We start from the raw sequence: 9,995 nt of genomic DNA, 5'->3' as shown, positions 1-9,995 counted from the left end.
GGGCTCCGGCGATCCTTCCGCCTCAACCTTCCAAGTAGCTGGAACTACAGACGCGCGCTATCACGCCTGGCTAATTTTTTGATTTATTGTAGAGGTGAGGTTTCACCAAGTTGCCCAGGTGGGTCTCGAACCTGCGGGCTCAGGCAATCCACTCACCTCAGCCTCCCGAGGTGGAGATTCTCTATCTTAAACATAAAAAAAAAAAATCACTTGGAGGGGACTTTAAAAATTCTGATATTCATCTCCCCTTCATCCCATCCCTTTCCTCCCCTCCCACAGTTGCCCAGGGATGCCTTGTTAAATCTGAATTTCAGTTGAACAATGGATAATATTTTCAGTATAAGTATATCTCAAATATTGCATGGGACATACTTAACCCTAAAAAACCAAATCATTACTTATTTAAAATTCAAGTTCATCTGTGGTCCTGTGGTACTTACTAAATCTGGCACATACCCCAAAACCAGATTTCGAATGACTAGCCATGAAAATTCTCAGAATAAAAATGGAGTCACTTGTGTCAAACTCTAACAAAAAAAAGAATAGGCAACAGATAAATAAATAAAGCCAGGAGGTTGAGAAGGGAGGATCCTTATACACACATGCCTGTGATAAGAAGTATTACTAAGATTCTCTGAAAGGGTCTTACACACACAAGTCTGTCAAGGACTTCTTGACAAAGAAGTTTTCACTTTTGTCACCTAGCAAACTGTAGCTTGCTGCGTGAGTCACAAGGACAGATAGCTGGCTGCACAAGAACACTTGCCTGACACTGTTTCCATTAAGGAACTGACATCCACTCCCACAATGAGCCCTATAGCCAATGTTCTCTTTGTCTCAAAAGGAATCATGTGTGCTTTTTCCTTTTTCCTTTAAACACTTCCCTCTGCGTCAGCCTCTTTGGATATGCCTATGGTTCTTGTAGCCCACATATCCTGGATTTGTAAACTTCTTGCGCTTTCCCAGATAAATTCAGTATCTTTGGAGAATATCTCCCTGTTTGTTATTTAGGTTGACACAGGGATGGCAGTTTTTTAAGTTCCTCAGGTGATTCTAATGTGCACCAGCATTCAGAAAGATTGGGTCAAACTTTAAAAAGTATCTTTTGCAGCCGAGATTGGTGGCTCAGCCTGTAATCCCGTGCCTTGGGAGGCTGAAGTGAGTGGATTGTCTGAGCCCGCGGGTTCGAGACCCACCTGGGCAACTTGGTGAGCCCTCGTCTCTACAATAAATCAAAAAATTAGCCAGGTGTGGTAGCGCGCGCCTGTAGTTCCAGCTACTTGGAAGGCTGAGGCGGAAGGATCGCCGGAGCTCAGCAGGTCGAGGCTGTGGTGGCTGGGAGCGGCCACTGCACTCCAGTCTGGGCGACAGAGTGAGACTCCAACTCAAAAAAAAAAAAAAAAAAAGTATCTTTTGCAGGCCGAGGTTGGCAGGAAGCATACTAAACCAGAAAGGAGAAGGAAGAGAAATTACTGCAAAGACAGGTCAGTACAACCCATTCCAATTCCTTTTAAGTCTTCAATTTTATCATCCTATATTCTGTGTGTTATTCTATGTTTGTCATAACTTACTGAGGCGAACAATCGTGGTGCCTGCTTCACCCACGGCCCCTCCTGAAACTTCCACCCCTGACCCCTGCTGAGTGGGCAATACCAAGAGGTTATGCAGGCATGTGTGGCCATGTTTTGCATCAGTGACCCTTGCCCCTTCCAAGTTTTGGCCACCGGGCCTGGGGCTGATTGGACCTAAAGGAGGCATATACCCAAGACAGTCAGACAGTCAGTTTAAAGTCTGGACAGTGGTCTAGAGGTGTCGTGGTAACAAGGGCTCTGCCCAGTAGGGTGATGATGATTAAATTAGGCCAGACGGATTCTTTCTATATGTTTTTTTTTCTGGATACCAAGCTATAAATGATCAGTAATGAAAGAAGAATCACTAGGGATAGGTTAGGTCAGTGGCTCTCAAAATTTAGTGAGCATTAGAATAATTTGCAGGGGTTATTAAACCAGACTGCTGGACCTCATGCCAAGGTTTCTGATTTAATAGGTCTTGGCTGGAACCCAATAATTTACATATCTAATAAACTTCCAGATGATGTTGTTGCTGCTGCTTTTGATTTAGGGACCACACTTTGAGAATTACTGGGTTAGCATGTGTTGCAGTAACAAGTTCCAAATTTCAGTGGTTCAACAAAACAAAGGTTTATTTCTTGTGTCATGCATCCATCTTGGATTGGCTGGGTGCTCTTGTCCATGATGTTAATTTTCTCACTATGGGACCCAGGTGGATGGAACAGCCACTATCTGGAACATTTTGGCCACTGAGGCAGAGAGAAAGGAGAAATCGTGGTGAGGTACACCCTGACTCTTAAAGTTTCCTTCCGCAAGTGGCATGGGTCATTTTTACTCAATTTCATTGGCCAAAGAAAGTCATATAGTCACGCACATCACTTCTAGGGGAACAGGTAAATACGGTCTTACCATCTGCTTAGAAGGAGAGAGAGCTAGAAGATTTGGGATATCGACCACACAGGGGCTGCAACTAAAAATGACACACAGGAGGGAGCAGCATGCAGAGGCCCTGAGATCATAGGAGCCACGAACTGAGGACAGTTCTGACTGGTTGGTTGGCAATGACAAGAGTCATAGAAGCAGAGGCATAGATGAAGAGAGTCATATAATGGTAGATGTGTATGTGGGTGGACAGGTGAGGGAATGGACCAGGCTCTGCTGCTTAGGATTTGTAAGATAATGGTTGTTCAAGCTGCTTTTGTTGAACCAAAAAAGATGATGGTTGTTCAAGCTGAACCACATAAAAGGTTGTGACATTGTATGCTTTTTAAAATATATATATTTTTTCCTCTTTTAGTTTTTATTTTGAAATTGTGGTGTACAATTCAGGATTAGGGATACAAATGTCCATTGTGTAGGTACCCTTATTGATGAGGCGTGCCCCTCCTTCCCCAGGCGGATAACGACTACTGTCAATCCCAGCTACCCACCTCCAACCCTCCTCGTCACTTTCAATCTCTTTCCTACAGTGTTACGGTAGTTGTTCAAGGTCCACTTATGAGTGACAACATGTGATACTCAGCTCTTTGTGTCTGTGAGAGATCACTCAGTATTATAAACTCTAATTTCATCCTCGCTGCTGCGAAATCCATGGTTTTGTTCTTCTTTATGGCTGCGTAATATTCTGTTGTATATATGCACCACATTTTTTTTTTATCCAGTCCTCTTTTGATGGGCAGCACGGTTGGTTCCATGTTCTTGCTATTGTGGACAATGCTGCAATAAACATACATATGCAGGTATCTTTTTTATAGAGTGACTTGAGTTCTTCCAGGTATATTCCCAGTAGGGGGATGGTGAGGTCATATGGAAGGTCGCTTTTTAGAACTTCTAGGAATCTTGGTATTGTATTCTTGTTACTATGTGATGCATTATATATGACTGTTCCCGTGTCCCTGTGAGATTCCCAAGATCCTTATCTCTACAAATACTTGAAAGCTTGTGAAGCCTTCACCCATGGGGACTCATCACACTGCCAAGTCACCACCTAACACAGTGTATCTCAGTAAATAAATGTCATGGTAGAGTAACTCAAGTCTACAACTTGTATTTCTTTTCTTTTTTTTTTGTTTTTGAGTTGGAGTCTCACTCTGTTGCCCAGACTGGAGTGCAGTGGCTGCTCCCGGCCACCGCAGCCTCGACCAGCTGGGCTCCGGTGATCCTTCCGCCTCAGCCTTCCGGGTAGCCGGAATTACAGGCGTGCACCACCACACCCGGCTGACTTTTTGATTTATTGTAGAGATGAGGTCTCACTGCCCAGGCGGGTCTCGAACCCGCGGGCTCATGCAATCCACTCACCTCAGCCTCCCAAAGGCACGGAATTATAGGCTGAGCCACCGAGCCCGGCTAACTTGTATTTCTTAAACACCATTTAGGGGACACATAGACCAAAATAAAAAATCTTAATTTTTTTTTTTTTTTAGTTGGGGTCTCACTCTGTCACTCACACCGGAGGACAGTGCCGTGGTCACGACTCACTGCATCCTTGACCTCCTGGGCCCAGGTGATCCTTCAACCTCAGCCTCCCGAGCAGCTGGAACTACAAGTGTGTGCCACCAGACCCAGCTAAGTTTTCGATTTTTTGTAAAGACAAGATCTTGCTATGTTGTTCAGGCTGGCCTCAAACTCCTGGGCTCAAGGAATCCTCCCGCTTGTGCAGCGATTATAGGTGTAAGCCACCATGTCCAGCCAACCTTTCTTTAAATCCATTTTTTCCCACATAAAGATCCATGTCCCTAGTTCTCCCCTAGTCCCAGACTTTGAATTTCTAGTTTTGCTCCTCCTTTTCCTTTTCTCTCAGTTTTCCATTTTAAAATTCTGAAGATCTGACAAAGCACAATAGGTGCAGAAATCGGACTAAGCAGAACCAGTCAGAATCCTCTTTGGTGGACAGGGAGAGAGGAGAGTCTGGAGATTATTAACCTAGGTTAATAATGTGACCCATTGTAACCCTACAACAAACCCACATTATTTTAGGTACCTGAGGGACACTGAGTTCCTTGTAATAAACAGACACAAGCAACCCAGAAATGGACTTTCATGTCATGAGTGTATGAATTCTAACTTGAAAAATTGTGTGTGTGTGTGTGTGTGTGTGTGTGGCTTAAATGTTCTGACAACATTAACAATAAAAAGAAAAATAGTAAATTTTAATTATTGCTCAACTGCCAATCATTTAAATTGAAGCTTAGACATGACTAGAGCATCACCACTGTCTTGTACTATTTGTGTTTTAACATGTAAGTTCTTTCTCCTCACTACTTTCTTCTGTCCACTAAGTGATTGACTGAACTTGAACCCTGCGTTTTTTTTTGAGTTGGAGTCTCACTCTTTTGCCAAGGCTGGAGTGCAGTGACACACTCAAAACCACTCCAGCATCAACCTACTGTGTTCCAGCGATCCTTCCGCCTCAGCCTTCCAAGTAGCTAGAACCACGTGCTTGTGCCACCATGTCCAGCTAATTTTTTTATTTCTTGTAGAAACGAAGTCTTGCCAAGTTGTCCTGGGTGGTCTCGAACCCCTGGGCTCAGGCAATCCTCTTGCCTCCACCTCCCAAAGTGCTGGGATTACAGGCATGAGCCACCACATTATTTTATTCAAACCCTGCAAATCCTGCATTTTATTCATGTTTCTTTTGAACTTGAGAAAGAAAGATACCTTCTCTGGGCCCCATGCTTAGCAGGCTTTGGCTCCAACTTCTTCTGGCCTCAGCCCTCCCCCAGGGCAAGGAGTCCCAGGGGCCCAGAGGTCATGTCTACCCGTAACCATCCCTTTCAACATTTAGGCCATGGCTCTAGAATTCCCAGTGGCCCTGAGCCTGCTTCTAGGTTCTGTGTGTGTTCCTGGGTCCATGCATCCAAGGATAGAATGTACCACTGCACACATACCCCTAGGCCCAAAGGGTGGCCAAGGAGTGGCTATTTGTGGGTGTGTAGATGGAGTTTAGACATTTGGGCTGGAATTTTGAGGGCCTTTGGTGGTATGGAGAGGAGCTGGAAGTAGAGAGAGAAGAGGCATATAGTTCATGGGCCAGGGACCACAGTTCTTGGCAATATAACGTTTGGGCTGAAAACTTCTAGGAGCCCAAGAATTTTAACTTCAAGCTTAGCCTTTGCATAGTTCTGAAAGTGTATTTGTCAAGATAAGTGAATAGGATATATTTTATTTGACAGTTAACTTGACATATCCCTTATACATATTCATAAATATGGTACACGGGTCTCCATTTATATTCTTGCCTCAGACCCTGTGGATGTTATGTCCAGCCTGGGGGCAGGTAGAGAATTCAACATGCTGGGTTCTGGAGCTTAGCTTGGGAACAGAACCCACCAATTTGATTTTATGGTGCGAACATTAATGAGACTGCTTTCACTCTTTCATTTTACAGATTTAAAAAAAGCAATGGTTTGTCCCCAAATCAAGTTTCCAAACTGCACAGAAGAGCCTAGTAAAAATAGAATAAATGCTAAGACTTCACTTTGCCACCTTGGCTCTCACTTTACTCAGTCAACAACGTGTATATGAGATGCTATGTTGTAACATTAAGATCACTAAGTGCTGGGCTCGGTGGCTCAGCCTGTAATCCCGCGCCTTTGGGAGGCTGAGGTGAGTGGATTGCCTGAGCCCACGGGTTTTAGACCGCCTGGGCAGCAAGACCTCATCTCTACAATAAATCAAAAAATCAGCTGGGCATGGTAGCACATGCCTGTAATTCCGGCTACTCGGAAGGCTGAGGCGGAAGGATCACCGGAGCCCAGCAGGTCAAGGCTGTGGTGGCCGGGAGCGGCCACTGCACTCCAGTCTGGGCGACAGAGTGAGACTCCAACTCAAAAAAAAAAAGAAAGGCTGAGGCGGAAGGATCGCCGGAGCCCAGCAGGTCGAGGCTGCGGTGTCCAGGAGCGGCCACTGCACTCCAGTCTGGGTGACAGAGTGAAACTCCAACTCAAAAAACAAAACCAAACAAAACATATTCACAGGCTTGGGATGTAGACTTCTTTGGGGAGCCATTATTCTACCTCCCACAACTACCTACAGCCCAGGATGTTAGGAGAATCAAGATAGAGAAATTCCTTGTGGTAAGCTATATTGTTTGCAATTTCCTTGCCCGTGTCCCCAACTAGATAGAGGTGCTGTGTTACGTTTTGCCCACTAGTCTCTGTCTATACTTGATACTGCCTGGCCACAGAGTAGACCCTCCATCTATTTAAACATTTTAATGTATGAAGGAATGAATGAAAGACAGAAAAAATATAAAGCATTATGCAAAAAAACCTTTACTGTTAATCTGTAAAACAGAATCTGAATTCCAGTTGTCCCATTAGACAGAAAATGGTGGTTAGGACAACTGTGAACTCTTGAGCCATTATTTTGCCAACTTTTGAGAATCAGTAATACAAGCTGTTCTTATTCAAAACATATGCTTTATCTCTCAATGAAGAAAATGCATCTGCCCATATCTAAAAAAAATTTCAAATGTTCAATTTCAAATGAACATGCAAAATAGTCTGTCCTACTTTTCCCAGGCTCATGTCACTGAGTCACATGTCCATGGACCAAGAAGCAGACTACAGTAAAGCTAAGAATACACAAGCAGGGAAGAATTCCATTTCCATGCATTAGAGGGAAGCAACTATTGCAGGACAAAGTGGTGGTGATGACACGGAAAAAAGCCACAGCTTCCTACTCTTATCTGCCTATTGAGGTCTTCACCTTGGCATTTTCCTCCTTCTCATCACTTCACAAAATGTAAACTTTCTTTCTTTACAAAGGCAGAGGCTAATCATGCCTGACTTTCAAATGCCCTAGCATTGTGGGGGTTGGGAAACTATTGCATAGTGATGAAAAACCCAGTTTGAAACCCACTTCCAATACAAAGTGATTTTGAGTAAAGTACGTAACCTCCCTAAGCCCACTCCCCATTTTTTGCCAATAAAATGTGGACAATGATAGTATTTCTATCATAGAATTGACTTAAAGATCTGTTAAAAGAAAATGGTTTTAGACCAATTATGTCACATAGTTTATCAGAGCGAAGAAAAAGCAAAGAAAAGCAAAACAAAAAGTGATTCATAAATCAAGCTGCTCCTAGAACCAAATAGGTTCAGAGAACTCCTGTCAACAACATGATCTGACAGCATTTATAGAAGATAAAAGCAAGCTATAGAGACACCTTAATTGGTTACAGAGCCTTCTGCAGTAAACTAAAGGTCAGCTACTGTGATTAAACTCTATATTGATTTGGTCAATATAGTCCAACTGACTTGAAGCCTAGTCCAAATTTTATCTAACAAATGAAGTGATATAACATTTGTAAATTACCTAGCATAGCATCTCAGTAAGTGTCAGCTACTGTTTTTATTATTATTAGTCACTGTTATGATCTGCCACAGGGTCAAACTTGAGGCTTGAAATCAATAACTATAGTACCTCTGACATCTCAATGGCAACCATCCAATCAGAGTATCACTCCTTTCCTTCCATCAAGCATACCACTTTCTCACTATCTACTGCCCTCTTTGTTGTCAGTTCCCTTCTTTCTCAACTTAAATTCCAAAGCACATACTATATGCCTTCCCTTTAAAACATCCTCGGTCCTCTCTTTCCTTCTTGTACATGCCTGGCAGAACCCCAGCCTTCGTTAAAAACCAGCTGCTTGCCTACTCAGTACTTGAGCAGTTGACAGTAACTGGAAAAATAATACAACAGTGTATATTTAAATTATTTGAATAATAATCCCAAACTATAGGCTTCTACTGTGATGACATTTACGCCAATAGTGCAAAAGCAGAGGTGAAACTGTTGATGCCTTATTAGCAGGAACCAAGGCAATGGCACTGAACTGCACCAGCAGTGGTTGTAATTTAACCATTACCCACTGGCATTTCAAAAAAAGCCAGTTTCATTTAAGAATATCCTTAGTGCCCCCCCACCTTTGGGAGCGCGCACGCGCGCATGCGTGCGCTGGGGGGGGAGTGGGGTCAGGGGAGGATCACCGGCGAGATTCCGAGGGGAGGCCCGCACTCCCGCCCCGGCCCCGGCCCCCAGTGTCCACCGGGTCGGCGGCCTAAGCCATGATCAAGGCGATCCTCCTCTTCACCACGGGAAGCCGCGGCTCTCCAAGTTCTACCAGCCCTACAGTGACGATATACAACAGCAAATCATCAGGGAGACTTTCCATTTGGTATCTAAGAGAGATGAAAATGTTTGTCATCTCCTAGACGGAGGATTGTTAATGGGAGGATCTGACAACAAACTGATTTATAGACATTATGCAACATTATATTTTGTCTTCTGTGTGGACTCTTCAGAAAGTGAACTTGGCATTTTAGATCTAATTCAAGTGTTTGTGGAAACATCAGACAAATATTTTGAAAATGCCCGCGAACTGGATTTGATTTTCCACTAGACAAGGTTCACAATATTCTTGCAGAAATGGTGATGGGGCGAATGGTACTGGAGACGAACATGAATGAGATTGTTACACAGATTGATGCACAAAATAAACTGGAGAAATCTGAGGCTGGCTTAGCAGGAGCTCCAGCCTGTGCTGTATCTGCTGTAAAGAATATGAATCTTCCTGAGATCCCAAGAAATATTAACATTGGTGACATCAGTATAAAAGTGCCAAACCTGCCCTCTTTTAAGTAAAAAAAATTTTTTTAAATTTTTTGAGTTGGAGTCTCCCTCTGTTGCCCAGACTGGAGTGCGGTGGCCGCTCCCGCCACCGCAGCCTCAACCTGCTGGGCTCTGGCGATCCTTCCGCCTCAGCCTTCCGTGTAGCCGGAATTACAGGCATGCGCTACCACGCCCGGCTAATTTTTTGATTTATCGTAGAGATGAGGTCTCACCACGTTGCCCAGGTGGGTCTCGAACCTGCGGGCTCAGGCATTCCACTCACCTCAGCCTCCCAAAGGTGCGGGGATTACAGGCTGAGCCACCAAGCCCGGCTTAAGTAAAAAATTTAAAAGGCCACTGCCAGGTAAAATCCAGGGGGAAAAGTCATCTAAGTTTACCATGCAGTTGTTTACCAAAAATAGAGGAGGAGAGTCTTAACTTCTGCTCTTGGATTTAAGTCAAGGTACTGCATAGAAAGTTGTGTAAAATCAGTATGAAAGATCAATGTTTCTTTTCTTTCTCAGTGATTTTAAAGAAATTGAGTAGTTACTATTGTTAAACCCAAAATTCAAAATCCGAGAGACCACCAAAGAGCCAGCTCCGATGCAAACTCACGAGGGTCTTTATTCAGGCTCGAGTCTGGGCTCACGTTTGAAGCCGATGCAGCAGCTTCAGGGATGAGAGAGCCCCGACCCAGGCTAACATGCACCTTTTATACATAATTCTGAAGGGGTGGGGTGGCTTTACAAACTTGTGCACACAGGATTGGATAAAAACTATATGATGCAGTTACAAAGACTTTGGTTGATT

At 43.9% G+C, this 9,995-nt stretch overlaps 1 pseudogene; it reads left to right on the top strand.

Moving 5' to 3' along the window:
* The first annotated feature begins 8,641 nt into the window (after window positions 1–8,641).
* Window positions 8,642–9,218, top strand: LOC103274654 (annotated as a pseudogene).
* Window positions 9,219–9,995: the final 777 nt, after the last annotated feature.

The sequence above is a fragment of the Carlito syrichta genome, unplaced genomic scaffold (genome assembly GCF_000164805.1).
Source record: "Carlito syrichta isolate Samal-C Ts95f unplaced genomic scaffold, Tarsius_syrichta-2.0.1 Scaffold314847, whole genome shotgun sequence".
Classification (NCBI taxonomy): Eukaryota; Metazoa; Chordata; class Mammalia; order Primates; family Tarsiidae; genus Carlito; species Carlito syrichta.
The sequence above is the reverse complement of the archived record's forward strand: the minus strand, read 5'-3'. Positions and strand labels throughout refer to the sequence as shown.